We start from the raw sequence: 15,039 nt of genomic DNA, 5'->3' as shown, positions 1-15,039 counted from the left end.
GGATTGGGTTCATTCACTAATGACCAATGATTTAATCAATTATGCCTATGTAGTGAACCCTCCATAAAAACCCAAAAGAACAGAGTTTGAAGGGCTTCTGTGTTGCTGAACATTTGGACAGGGTATGGAAGGTCTGTGCTCTTTCCCCATATCTTGCCCTAAGCATCTCTTCATTCTAGTTGTTTCTGAGTTATATATTTTTATAATAAACCAGTAATGTAGTAAGTAAAATGTTTATCTGAATTCTGTGAGCCACTCTAAGCAAATTAATCAAACACAAGGAGGGAGTTGTGGGATCTTCTAATCTGGAGCTAGTCAGTCAGAAGCACAGGTAACAACCTGGGTTTGTGATTGGCATCTGGAGTGGAGAGAAGTCCTACAGGACTGAGTCCCTCACCTGTGGGATCTGATACTATCTCTGGGAAGTTAATGTCAGAATTGAGTCAAATTGTAAGACACCTAGCTGGTGTGGAAGAATTGCTTGGTGGTGTGAAAGCACCTCTCCCCCCAACACACCACACACTAGAAATGGTACCAGGATCTTAGTATGTGCATGCTGATTTAATTAATGCTCATTCCCTCTATTAGATCCACAAATGCATGGAATATGGATTTTATATCAAAAGCTTTGTTGATGTCGCAAGTTCTAGGTACACAATTCTTGATCAATATTCATTGAATAATATATGCAAATGAAATAATATATACAAAATACTTGCCATATGTATACCACCATCTAATAGTTCTCTCCACCCTCTGGGCTCAATGATTCACACTTAAGGAAAAAAGCAGAAGCATGAGTGATATAAAACAATAAAAATTTCACAATTCCTTATATTTAATTGTGAAATATATTTACTCCAGAAAGTCTTTTTTTTTTTTTTTTTTTAATTTGAGAGAGAGAGAGAGAGAGAAAGTAAGCAAACATGAGCAGGGGAAAGGGGCAGAGGGAGAGAGAGAGAACATCTTAAGCAGGCTCCATACTCAGTGCAGAGCCTGACTTGGGGCTCCGTTCCACAGCCCTGGGATCATGACCTGAGCCAAAATCAAAAGTTGGACGCTCAACCAACTAGCCACCCAGGTACTCCTATTCTGAGAATTCTTATCAAAGACAGCAACAAAACCACCATGCTCATCTGCCTTTAGACTCCAAGTATTACTCCCCACATGTTCTTTGCTTCCAAACTTAAGAAAATACAAGAAATATCTCTGTCATGATTCTGATGCAAATCCTCTTTCATGCTTCAGGTTTTCCATTGTGCTCTGATCTTCTGTGTTCCCCTCAGCACTGTGAAGCATTATGAAGCCAAAAAGGGGTAAAAATATGTGAAAAGTCTGTGTCGTTAACATCTCCCTCCCTGGTGAGAAACCATGCCTTCTGTGCCCTTTAGCATGTTGCTCAATCAAAAGCCCTAACCCAACTATGGCTCCTGAGTCTATGGTTTGACTGTTGTCATTCCCACTTGCCTGTATGCTATAGCACCTCTCAATTAACTCAGGAACCATTCTGCTTTGAGATACACTGGGTTACCCTTATCTGCCTATACCACAGACCATGAACTGAAATTTTACTCAAGGAAAAAAAAATTCTTGATTTGACTCAAGAGTCTCATTTTGCTTCAAAAGAAAAGTAAACAATGAAACCAAAACTTAAGATAACTTTTATTCCCTATTCCTTTAAGCCCAGGCACCTGATACCCAAGTGTGGTTCAGAGTTCATCCCACCCACAGACCTCTCACGTTCAGAGCCCTGTTGTGCTTTTGATGATTACTGACTGCAAAATAAATCTGAGAGGTGTGATTCTTGTCCTTAGGGTGGTCTCACAGCCCCTTTATGTGCACTGTTCTTTCCTTCCATTGTGTGAAGCCATTGACCAATATAAGCATTGTTCACCCTTGCAGCCCACCAGTCCCTGCAGTAGGCCATCAAATATTATTTCAGGTGGTGTGAGGGTCATGTATAAGCTTCTACATGTCATAAATGACATGGAAGAAACAAACACTGTAACTACAAATGCCTGATGTTCATTAAACTAGGAGATTTGGCCTCAAAAATCTCATAGGTACTGTCACCCCTAAACAATATTTTTCTCCTACTCTTTTAGGCAGAGAAGATATCTATGTTAACACTGCACATGCATGCCTTCTGCCTCTTTACCTAGTGGATGAAATAGAATTCTTTGGTAAATTGAATTTCATATTTCATAAGGATTGAGAAGTTCATATGTAAAGAGAATGAATGCTTTGTGGAAAAGAGTGCAGGTGAAAAGAAGGCTGAATTTGGATCCCAAGACCTAAATTCCAGGACTGGCTCTGCTAATACCTTGCTAGGTCAATTCGGCAAGCCCCTCAACAGATCTTGAGTTTAATTAATCACACCTCACCACATGGAAATAAGACTTTCTCTTCCCCATCTCCCATGTATACTGTGGGGATCAATGGGAAAATAGTAGAAAAATTACACTGGGATAAAGGCAATGTATGAATCCAAGGTTATATGCCTCAGTGTTCATCATCATCACTATCATCATCATCATCATGTTCATTCCACTTATTGTCTTGATGCTTTTCATGTTGTACTGCTGCCACCTAATGGCAGAGTTCAATGAACTTGAAGATTTCCTAAAGTTGCACAGTTGGGTTTTTGCTTAAATTTGTACTTACCTGGACTGAAGTCAGAAAATGTGCAGGCCTCAAAAAAAAAAAAAAAGAAAAAAAGAAAAGAAAAGAAAGAAAAAAAATCAAACAAAAATTATTGCACTTGTTATACTTGGCAAGTGTGGAATTCAACCCCAACCTTGAATAAATGGGGCAGAAATGAGCCCAAGGTCTAGATTAAAGGGAAAGCCCACCAGGTGGTCTTATTCATTTTTTATTAGTCCAAATGTGTTTTGTATGTTACGAACCATGCTCCTATTAACTTCCAGACATAAAGTGAAAACATTTAGGGCAAGTTGTGGACTGATTGTCAGAATTGGAGGGAGCGTGGCATTCTGAGACTCTTGAGACAGAAAACTGGGCTTATTGGTGTGAGAAGTTGTTAGCAGCAACTGGTTGAAGCAGCTGTGCATATGGCTTGGCAGAACATCTTTCTGAGGAGTTTCAGACTCTACCATCACTCCCAACGGGGCAAGAATTTCTCCTTACACATTTTATGAAGAAACAAATGCTCTTACTCCTTTTTTGGTCCCCTTCTCTAAACATTCTCTAAATGTGAGTTCCATAGGGCAATAAAAACTAATAACTAGCCAATTGCATTTTTCATTTCCATGGTAACTTTTCCTGTGGAGGTATTCCAATGTTCTTATGAAAACAGGGAACGCTGATTGACCTACATCCAGGAAATGAGGCGATGGCTTTATTTCAGGTCCAAAAGCAGAAATCTGCCCATATTAATATGAGTATCTATCTGCAGAAAGTCAATGGAGCTCCAAGTGCAAGGACAATGTGCCACACACTTGGACAGAAACATGTCTCATTAAGACAGCTAAAAGAGATGGGTTAACTCAGGCTTCACTCCAAAAGCGAGGAAAGCCCAAAGCAGCTTGGTGAGAGGACTCCTCTGTCCCAATGTAACTTGGAACTTTACAAAGATAACAGAAGATATTAGAATATGACTGGTTATATTACCCTTTGAAACAAGAACTAGGCATATTTTACTATCCCCTTGACTAAGAATAAATTTTCAATATGATAGAAAGTCTTAGTGAAAAATGAAAACTATACTAAAAGAAAAGCAGAAGACAAAAATATAAGTTGTTAACTGGAAGAACCTATTTGAATTCATAATTTTAAGCAAGAAATATATTTTCCAACTCTGTAAATGATTCAAAAGCAGCAGCAGCTTCAACTTTTCTCAACATTCAAGTATAATTCTGGTCTGTACAACCAATTGTTCAACAGTCCAGATGCACTATTTTGGCTAGTCTGGAAAGGTATTGTTTTTCAATTGAGTCTGGTAAAATTATAAACGTAGGATGCACACAAATAAATGTATTTATTTACTGTAAGTCTAGAAAGGTAAATCTAGGAAGGAATCAAAATAAGGGTAAGAATAAGAATAGGGACACTTGGGTGGCTCAGTCAGTTGACTGTCCAACTTCATCTCAGGTCATGATCTTACAGTTCATGAGTTCGAGCCCCACATTGGGCTCGCTGCTGTCAGTCTGTCAGTGCAGTCAGTTTTGGATCCCGTGCCCTCTTCTCTCTGCCACTTCCCCCTTACACTCTGCCATAAATAAATAAATATTAAAAAAAAAAAAAAGAAGAAGAAGAATACAGAGGGACCTGGGTGGCTCCATCAGTTAAGCATCCAACTCTTGATTTTAGCTAAGGTCTTGATCTCAGGGTTATGAGTTCAAGCCCCACGCTGGGCTTTGTGTTGGGCATGAAGCCTACTTAAAAGAAAAAACAAAAAATAGAATAAGGATAGAAAAAAGAATTACAATAAAAATGGAAATACAATTAGGAATAGAAATAAGAATAAACATGAGAATGAGAGTAGAAACATGAAAAGCCAAATTTTAATTCATGCTATTTGCATTATGGTATTAAGTTTTATTGTAACCATAATAATTTGTTAATCACTGAGATATTTTGTTTGTGTTCTATCTGAATCTTAGCATGTTTAAGCATTTTTGAAAACTTCTGGAGATTTGTGCTTTTAATTTTTTTTTTTTAATGTTTACTTTTGAGAGACAGACAGAGAGAGACAGAGAGTGAGAGGGGGAGGGGCAGAAAGAGAGAGGGAGACACAAAATCTGAAGGGGCTCCAGGCTCTGCACTGTCAGCACAGAGCTCGACTTGAGGCTCGAACGCACAAATCATGAGGTCATGACCTGAGCTGAAGTTGGACGCTTAACCGACTGGGCCACCCAGGAGCCCCTGAAGATTTGTGCTTTTAAGTCATCAGGAGAGCTTTATGAAACAAGTTTAACTTTGCAGTCAGTGTCTAAGTACTTGGGGAAATTTATTTTGTTAAATATGTACGTTTTAATTTAACATGATCTAACAGTATGTGAATATTTAGAATAATGTTTATTGTTACTGGTAAAATACTACTATTTGATAAATTCATAATATCAGAAATTTGGACATTAAATAAACATCGAACAGGTAATAAAAAAGCTTTTCTATATATGAGTCATCTGGATATTGAGAATTTATTCACAGACAGTTATACAATGTCCCTAATAAACAGTAGGTTTTATAAATGCTCAGCTTTTCTTCTCAATGATACTGACAAGAACGTTACTTAGCCCATTATGTGGGTGAGTGGTCCCCAGTTTCTGCAGTTCTTCTCTTGAGAGTCCTTACCACCTTGGGGAGATGTTATTTTCTCATTTCCAGGCTCTTCTTATTGTTATTGTTTTATAAGGTACCCATAGTTTTGTATCTTCATCCTGTATCAGTTTTGGTGTTTTTCTACCATGTTGACTTCATGGGAAGGGTATGTCCCTATTGTCACTTTGGTGTTAACTGGGGTTTATGTTAGTGAAGAACTCTTCAGAAGTCTCTACTCAAACTACCTTAAACAAAAGAAACAAAAAATATTGGCTCAGGTGCCCTGCACAGGCAAGCGTGTGGCTGGGATGATCAGACCAGGCACTCCAGACTAGGCAGCTGGATCTCTTCTCTTTGCTTCTCTCTGAATGAATACTGGCTTTATTTTCTCTTAATGTAAACAGACTTCCTCCACATTGTTGCAAATGTGGCTGCCTGTGTCAAGAGACTCAAATTCTAACGGTTGCCTGACTAAAAGACAAGAGTGTTTTTCTCTCCCAGCTTGAGTTGGAAAGATCCCATGGAAGGGCTAATATTGGCCAGACTATGATCATGTCCAGCCTATGGCTAAAGAAGTTGGAGGACTATTACCGAGTCACTTTGGCTGATATATTAATGATTACCATCTAACAAATGAGGTCTGTTTCCAAATTGAATAGGAGAGGTTCAAGTATGCACACTGGGGAAACTGTCATGATCTGGAATATCATGAACAACTCAATTTGTATCCAATATATGGTGTGCCAAAACCCAGCAATATGACAACATGTTAAAAATCCCAACACCAACAGCATCTGCCAATGGAGATTAAGACCCAACCATTTAAAAGTCCCGACTTACAGTCTACACAAGGATATTCTAACAGAAAGCTAATAATAACCCAAATACCCATGATATCTATTTCAGTTCATTCTAATAAACAATACGTTTGAAGTATACTTATGTGGCTCATCTAAAACACTTTTTTGTGTGTATGACGGAACAAATTTCTACAGTCTGTGTAGGCAAGACAGACTCACAAGCGTTTGAAAGACTAAGAGATTCGAACAAATTTTTTGAGCTTCTGCCACTGCCAAGGCCTTTAGATGAATTGCAATGAATTAGATTAAGTCCCCTGGCCATATCCGTTGTTCCCGTGTCATATTAATACCTGAAATTACACTTCAATGTAATCATATAAAGATAAAAGTTAAGTTGCATTAAGTCTTCAGGCTCCTTTTTGGATTGAGACTGAGAAAGACAATTAAGAGAAAATATAAATATATCTGGATGCAAATTAAAATTCTAAGAGAGGTGTAAGAAGCCTCATAAGCCCCAATGAAGCAACTACAAAGTCTTAGTTAACCACTTGATTGGAAGCTACGTGGATGCCTTGCAGATATTTTTGCAGACGAGAACCACAAGTCTTGGTGGAGCTAAAACAAAAACTTTGTCGTTTTTATAAGAAAATGGTGTGACTGGTCCCCCTCAGGAAATTAGGAACTTTGATACGTGCTTCTTGCCCTCTGAATTGTCTTTCCAACAGGAGGAATAGATTTTCACTAAGCCTGCTACATTTTACCCAATCTCTGCTTTTGATCAAGGTCACACATTTTTATAAACACTGGCCAGGACTCCTTGATGCCTTGTCATTCTAAGCCCAAGTCAGACACTGGAAGAGAAATGTTAGTTGTAAAAGTCAGCACTTATTTCTAGAAGCCATGCCTAAAGCTAAATGTTCAGCCTCCCAAAGACTCAAATGCCTTTTTACCTTATTCCTATAATCATCCTCGTCCTCCCACTGGGAAGTCATAGAAGAAGGCACAATCAAAGATGGATTTCCATGAAAACTAACTTATTGAGAACCACCACTTGGTGCCTTCACCAGACTCCTGCCAAGAATTTGCCTGAGTCCAAGAAAAAGGACTCAAACAGGTAGAAACCACATAGCAGATGATTGAAGAAGGACATTCAAAACCAGTTTTCTAAAGCCAGGTTGAGCAGTACAGAGTTAGACATCACTGTGTGAGATTTCCATTATCTTAGCCTCTTACCTTAGACCTGGGACCCCTTAACAGTAGATGTGTTCGGTAGTGGGCACTTGTCAATAATAGCAACAGCAAAATGCACACCTACCACTACAGAACTCCTTCTGTTCAAGGTCTCTGCTGGGTATCTCCCACCACTATTCATTCCCCCAAGTATTTATTTAGCATAGTCTATGTTGTAGCCACTGTTCTTGTCAACAGGAAAACAGCTGTGAACAAACACAGATATGGTCCCTGCCCTCATGGCATTTATATCCAGTGGGGAGCACCAGGAAATAAACATCAAAACCAACAGATAAGGTAATCGAAGATTAATTCCTACGAAGTAAATAAAACTGTTTTGTTTTTCAAAATGGAGGTGAGTGGATGAGCTACTTTAGACTGGATGGCAATGGAAAGCCTTTCTCGTAGATGACTAAGCTGAATGGTGGGTGGTGAGGAAGAGACAGCCATGTAAGGACCACGCAGATGAGCTTTGCAGGCAGAGGGAACAGAGACCAGTGAAGGGAGACTGAGAAGGGGTAGGTCAGGTGGCCAACGTATATTGGAGATGTTGGAGGGTAGATTACATAGGGGAGGATGGACAGGTGGGTGGAAGAGAGAACATGCAGAGCTTCAGGGAGGCTACTCCATTACCACCTACATACTTTCATTATTATATATATAACAATATATTATAAGAGTTAATTTACTCTTCTCTCCCTTTGAGTAGATGGTGAGTTCCTTAAGTACACTATATCTTATTCATGATAATAATTATAGCTCCCATTTATGGAGGTATAGCAGGCACTAAACTAGCTACTTTGCATACATTAACTCCAATCTTCACAACAACTCTTCAAGGTAAGTATTACTAGCATAATTTTAACACATGAAAAAAACCAGCTAAGTGATTTACCCAAGGCCAAACAGCTAGCACATGGCAAAGCAGGCATTTGAACTCTGCCGTGTCCAGCTCTGAAATCCAGCTTTTTCTTACTACGTATCCACACTGTCTTAGCCTCATTGCGCTTACTTATCTTTGTAGTCCAGGCTCCTAGCATGCTGCCCTGCATGTTGCAGAGACCCAGAGAATCAATCAATGTGTGTAGCATCGAAATGGAGTGAACTGAAGGTAAGCCCACACAAGAGGCGGCCGCAGGTTTGGGGAGACTTTACAGCACCATGCATAATGGTGAAGGGAGTCTTCTATCTCAGGACGAATTGAAAGAATGATAGAAACTGGCAGAGAGGAGACTGTACTTAATAAAGCTAAATGAAAGCTATGGGGTTTCCTGAAAGCTAATGCATGACACACTGACACAGCGGCATATCGTGTTCAGAAAAAATTAATGGGATTTTAAACAGAGAGGCTGCTCGATGTGCTTGCAAAATGGAGATACAGAAGAACGCGCCCCGATGATGAGGAGAAAAGAGCAGGGAGAGGGGAGGGTGGCACCGCTGTAATTGCCTGTAATTTCTGCCCCCCTCCTCCTCCTGACTTTAATTAGGACACTTGCGAGACACACACATTTGTAAGAGTGACAGAGCTAATTGAAGAAAACCACATGTCTCATCAACAACCAAATCAGGAATAATAATCAAAGCAGCAGAAGCAAAATTGGAAGCCATGGAGCTGTCAAAAGCAGGAGGAACTCAAATACAATGAGGCATGTAATTTAGAAAAAGCGAGAGGGCTATATGGAAGCATTAAAAATGGGACATGAAATAAAACAGTTAACTTGACTCACACTGAAACTTTTCACTCCCACAATCTGGTCACAATTAAATCTGGTCAAAATTCATCTAGTCCTTTCAGCCTGTTTTCTGCGGATGGCTGCATTATTCCATTTCATTGCCGGGCATGGTCCAATTAAGTGAAAGCCCCCACTCTCTCCCTAAGCTCTTCATTAGGCTCTCCTGTCACCACATTGGTCAGTTGTGTCCTAAATGGAGAAATGAAATCCAGGAAAATGACAGGTCCTTATCCCTGATTTTTAGTATTGCTTACATTTAGAGGTCATTATTAAGTCATCCTTCCATCCTTTATTTGCAAACCTACAGTAAAAGATGAACTAGCATGTTCAATGGGGAAAGAATCCTCCTCTCTCATCCCATTTCTTAACCGATTGCACATCTGTCGCTTGCCTCCCCACCATCCAGTCTCCCTTCTCTCAGCAGCTCTGCCCCACTGGCAGACAATACAGTCAAGGTAGGGCTCCATCCCCAGGCATAATTCAGTATATGAAGACGGTGCAAGATGGGCAAGTGACCCAAGCTGGCCAATCAGAATGTCAGCACATTCCTACTCCTGCTGGGACAACGACGCCTGCTCTCCCTCATGATCTGACTCTTGGAACTGCTTAAACAATTGCAGAGGAGGACAATTCTCCTGTACCCTCTTGGATTCTTCAGCTGGGTCTGTGAAATAAATCGACAACAGACAGATTAACAAAAGAAAAGGCATGCACATTTATTTGATGTTTAAAGTTTTATGCAGTGTAAGGAGGTTTCACAGAAAGAAGAGAAAATTCCGAAAGAAACAGCCAGGCTTGGAAGCTTTTATGCCATTTGGACAAAAAAAAAAAAAAAAAAAAAAGAGGACAGATTTAAAGTAAAGTGATAAGACAAAGGAGAAGGACTTTGAACTTCTAGGGGCAGCAAATTGTAAGAAGGCAAATATAAGAGAAAACTAATGGTAGATAAGGGCTAGATAGTGAGGTTTGTTTGTGTGGACTCTCTTGGTGCCCTGTCATTGCCAGCGATGAGGCTGTTAGCCTCTTCCTGGTAGGGGAAGGATAGGGAAGACAGAAGCACCTTCATAAGTGGAATCTATGATCTGTTTTCAGGCAGACTGAGACATAGCAGAGACTTTACCTTGCATCTGCTTTTTTCTCAATTTCCTTCAGCTCAAAATAATCCTTCTGCCAGAGTAACATACTTTGGGGTGGCATATTCTGATCCCCTATGCAATCTTGCCATCACATGGAGACTGAGAATGAAGTAATTATATCTCAAGAAAAAGTCAGGAGGACATCTTTGTCGCATTGTATAAACCCTGAATCAGCCATTCCTGAAATCTGCTCTATTCCTGAATTTTCAGTTTTATATACATATGAAACCAGGTGAATATTGGTTTTCATTGTTTGCAGACAAGATTTATAACCATAATTTATTAATATAATAGTAAATATAGCAATAAAAGAGAGATAAAAATAACAGCTGGTACTATCAAGTGCCCTGTAGGTGCCAGACATGGGGTCCTCAGTTATTTCAATATATCCAGTGTGTATTATTATTCACATTTTACCAGCAAAGACATTGATATTAGAGAGTTTGTGTAATTCTCCCCAGAGTAAGACCTGAGAATAGAACCCGGAACTTTCTTTGGAAGTAAATATTCTCAAAATCCATTGTAATGGGAATAAAAGAAGACAGTGGGTCATAATCTTAATTCTTGTGTTCATCAATGAAAAAAAAAAGAGAAAAGTGGCCTACCTTTCTTTTTCCTTTTCTTGGGATACTTCTAGACATCCCTGATAAATTCCTTCAGGCCTTTCATCATACCCCTTTCTTCATATGTATCACAGATTTGCCAGTGTTTTCCTTAAGCCCAATCCCACAAGAGAAGCACTCTGCAGAAATTAGAATATTTGTCACTATTCAGGTTTTCAACTACCCAATTAGATGTGTACAACCAAAGGTCACAGCCCCGGAGAGAAAGCCACTGAATTTAAATTTTTTTTTTAATGTTTATTTATTTTTGAGACAGAGAGAGACAGAGCATGAATGGGGGAGGGTCAGAGAGAGGGAGACACAGAATCTGAAACAGGCTCCAGGCTCTGAGCTATCAGCACAGAGCCCGATGCAGGGTTTGAACTCACGGACCGCGAGATCATGACCTGAGCCGAAGTTGGCTACTTAACCGAATGAGCCACCCAGGCACCCTGAAGGCCACTGAATTTAGAAGCTGCTCAGTAGAAGGAGAGAATTTGCCACTGTAGTTTATACAAGTTACCTGAAACTAACCATGCAAAGTCATAACAGAGTGCTATTTTTCTAGGTCAGCTGCAACATTCAGTGCCAAACCATCATGTTCTAATTCCATTACCAGGGTCAGAAGCTAGCAGGTGGTTCCTAACTCACTTTGCTGGTATATGGTAACCATCCGTAAACTTGTACTTTTACCTCCTTCCAAATCTATGCCACTTTCTTTCCATTTCATTCCTCAATGCAAGTATGTCAGCCCTCACCAAGTCCAGTCTGCCACTTCTCAAACATGCAGTACCGTGGAGGTAAGCACATGAGCTAGAACAACAAGCGAGCATGGACTTTATTTTCCCCTTTGCAGTTCTCATCAAAATGTTTGAGTTGATGTAGGAATAATAGAAAGCCTGAATTCACATAGGAAAATGTGTCATGCACATGCAGAAAAGTTTAAGAACATTTTCACTGATTTTGCACTAATGAAACATGCACTTGACCTCCATGAGAGGTAAGTGAGGTGCCAAGGAAAACAAATAGGGGATATCTCAGACCCAACAACACTCTTGATGTGCAAGATGCTGGGAGGAGACATGGGAACCCATGGAAAAGATAAGGAAAGTTCATTTGGCATTTCTTAAGCCACCACAGCTCAGTACCATTTAGGGCAGCTATGAAGTAGGCTTCACCCAATTTACTGCCAACAGAAACACTAAAGGTACTTTTTTTTTTTAAGTTTCTTTATTTATTTTGATAAAGACAAAGAACAGCAAAAAGGGGGGAGGGACAGAGAGAGTGGAAGAGAGAGAGAACCCCAAGCAGGCGCAGAGCCTAAACTCACGAAACTGTGAGATCATGACCTGAGCCAAAACCAAAAGTCAGATGCCCAACCTACTGAGCCACCCAGGCACCGCTAAGGCACTTCTTAAGCAGCATTAGTCTTGCCTAATGTGGCAGGCACATCACCAGAAAGGAAATGGAAACACAAAAGTCCTGTGTAGGGGAAACTCAATAAAGAAAGAAAATTCCCTCCCTCTTTTTTCATACTTATGGATCACCAAACTGGTAGCCATCCCTACAGTTAAAAACAAAAAGGATTCTCACAACATTCTAGTAGAATAATAAATAGTACTTTTTAAAAGAAAATGTCATATCTGGATAGAATTTTAACCATTCTATGAATATGAGTTAAATATATTATTATATTATATTATATTATATTATATTATATTATATTATTATATGTCAAATAAAAAGATTCCATAACATGAAGGGAATATGCACTCAAGATGCAGAGACAAAATGTGTGTTTGAAACATATTTATTTTAAGAAGCATAAATAAGAATACTTACTTTCTGCTTGTAATGAAATAAAATATATACTCTATAAAACAAAAGGAAAAAGATGAATATCCTCAGCAGAAATGAAGACAGAGATGAATGAGAGGCAGCTGGTGATAAAATGAGAGCCAAGTGAGATAAAATAGAATATTGATAAAATAAAAGATTATAGCAGAATTTGAAAACGTATTAAAAGTAGTAAGTCAACACTAAGGGAAATAAAATAAGTAAAATAGAAGACAAACTTGTCGCCCAAATGCAAAGAAAAGAACTAAGAAATAAAAACTACAAGAAAGATTATAGCTTTGGGCACAGAATAGACATGCAACTTAGAATGTACTGGAGAAGAAAACAAATACATGGAAAGAAAATAAAAAATCAAAGATATAATGGGAGAAAACTTTCCTGAGCTAAAAGATCTGAATCTACAGATTCACCAGATATCAGATAACACTGATAAAAGGAGGCCAAAATCTAGATTTTTCCCCCATGAAAATCTTTAATTTCAAGCATTAAAAAAAAAGTCCCAATAGCATTCAGCACAGGAGTGAAACGCTGACCACCAAGGAACCAAAATAGACAGGCCTGACATTTGTCCTTCACGATATTAAACACCTTTATAAACAGAGACAGACTAGCCAGGTAGTTAATAAAGTTTACGCTTCAAGACCCCACAGTTCCATGGTCCCCTTCTAAACAAATCTGACCTTTCATAACTAGTTTTTAGATTGTTGATTTTGTATTCTTTTTCTGAAAGAAGCTACCTTAAATTATGTAAACTTTCAGATTCCACAAAACCTAGATCTGCCCCTGGCCAGAAACTAGCAGGATGGTGCCTAGAAGGTGTTGTGGACAATAGATTGTGACCCGAGAATTAAAACCACAAAAATTTATGATTCAGGTATGAAAAGAGAGGGAGAAAGGAAGGTAGGAAAGGAAGGATGACATTTTTAAATTTGCAGTGCCTCACAAAAAACAAAAAAAAAAAAACAAAACAAAAAAACCTGTGATGATTCCTGCATTTCCACAGATTTATCAGTCTAAGAAATTTACCAAAATAAAGATTTCAAGAATGATAAAAGATCACTAAAAGTCAGGAAGCACAGCTGCTGATGATTGACATTAAAACTATTAATGCAAGGAATTGAGTTTAAGTAATTGTTATAAATATGGTTACAAAATATAAGGTTATTTCATAAGTATTGAAAAGAATATATAATCAGTATTCTAATTTAATTTTACAAAACTAGAAAGTTTTGCCACAGGTTGAGATGAAAGCTTTCAGTTAGCAACAATCCTGTGGTGGCTTCAAAATGAGTTCCAGCCACTCTTCTTTCTCAACTACAGCCAACCATAGTCTATCTCTCCTGAGAAAAACACCAGCCAAGAGACTATCAAGATGCATGAAAAGGGGATTTCAACCTGGGGTTCTGATGGGGTCCCAAAGGATAACACAGGTACAGGATGTTTTCCTTCCGCAGTCAAAGGAATCATGCAAATCGGAAATCAAGAGATGTGGAAAAAGGTCTGGACCTCATGTTCTCTGAGAGCTTGTACTAAAGAAATTCATAGAATCCAAAGAAGAAAGGGGGTGCCCTGTGTGGTATCTTGGGAGAACTTACAGATTTCCCTGTTGTCTGAAGGTGAACTGGATTCCTCCTCCACTCTGACACTTGGGACCATTGTGACCAAATAAGTCAGAGAGCAAGGAAGCTTTCTCCTGGTGTTCATCAAAGGACTGATCCCTCACCTTTTGCTACCTCCCTGACCCACAGGGAAAAAGCAGGTGCTGCTGTGCTGACCATCACCCATGGGCTTGTCATTTCTCAAAGTACTCATTAGCTTTACCCATGCACCAAGGTAAACAGAGCATAGGCAAAGGAAATTAACAATGCACCCAAGGGAACCCGGCAATTCAAAAGTGGAAGAAAACAAAGAAATTTCCAATTGTGTACCTTTAAAGCAGATAAGATTCCTGGAGGATATAGCTAAATGTTTAACAAAAATTCAATGAAATAGCATTTAAATAAGTCAATGTTAGCACCATAAAAATATTCTGCAACTAGAAAACATGGCTTTCATATTTACAAAGTGAATATATTGATCTAAGGAAACAATTGTCCTTATTGAAAACTAAATTAGTGACCTAGAAAGTCAATTGGAAGAATATCGCACAACCTAGGGCAAATATACTTAGAGATGGGAATAATGAAGGAAAAATAAGATTCTTAAAAGATTGACAAGTAATGGGAGTTTCAGAAAGAAAAAACAGCTGGATTGGCAAAAAAATAGCAAAGGAAAAAAATGTTCCACTCGAGTCTGCAAATTAAAGGGGCTGAGTTCCAGAATAATGAGGAAGGGAAAGGGGGAAGAAAGAAAAAAGAGATGGAAGGAAGGAGAAAGACCACTTTACAAAAGGTAAAGA

At 38.9% G+C, this 15,039-nt stretch overlaps 1 long non-coding RNA gene across 1 annotated transcript; it reads right to left on the bottom strand.

Annotated features, from left to right (window-relative positions):
* Positions 1-9,274: 9,274 nt before the first annotated feature.
* On the bottom strand, positions 9,275-14,281 carry LOC122239288. The gene is made up of 3 exons (XR_006218241.1): positions 14,237-14,281; positions 10,788-10,924; positions 9,275-9,710 (listed from the first exon to the last, which is right to left on the bottom strand). It is a non-coding gene; the product is annotated as an uncharacterized LOC122239288 (long non-coding RNA).
* Positions 14,282-15,039: the final 758 nt, after the last annotated feature.

The sequence above is a fragment of the Panthera tigris genome, chromosome B3 (assembly GCF_018350195.1).
Source record: "Panthera tigris isolate Pti1 chromosome B3, P.tigris_Pti1_mat1.1, whole genome shotgun sequence".
In the NCBI taxonomy this organism is placed as follows: Eukaryota; Metazoa; Chordata; class Mammalia; order Carnivora; family Felidae; genus Panthera; species Panthera tigris.
This window is presented reverse-complemented; position numbering and strand designations above follow the sequence as displayed.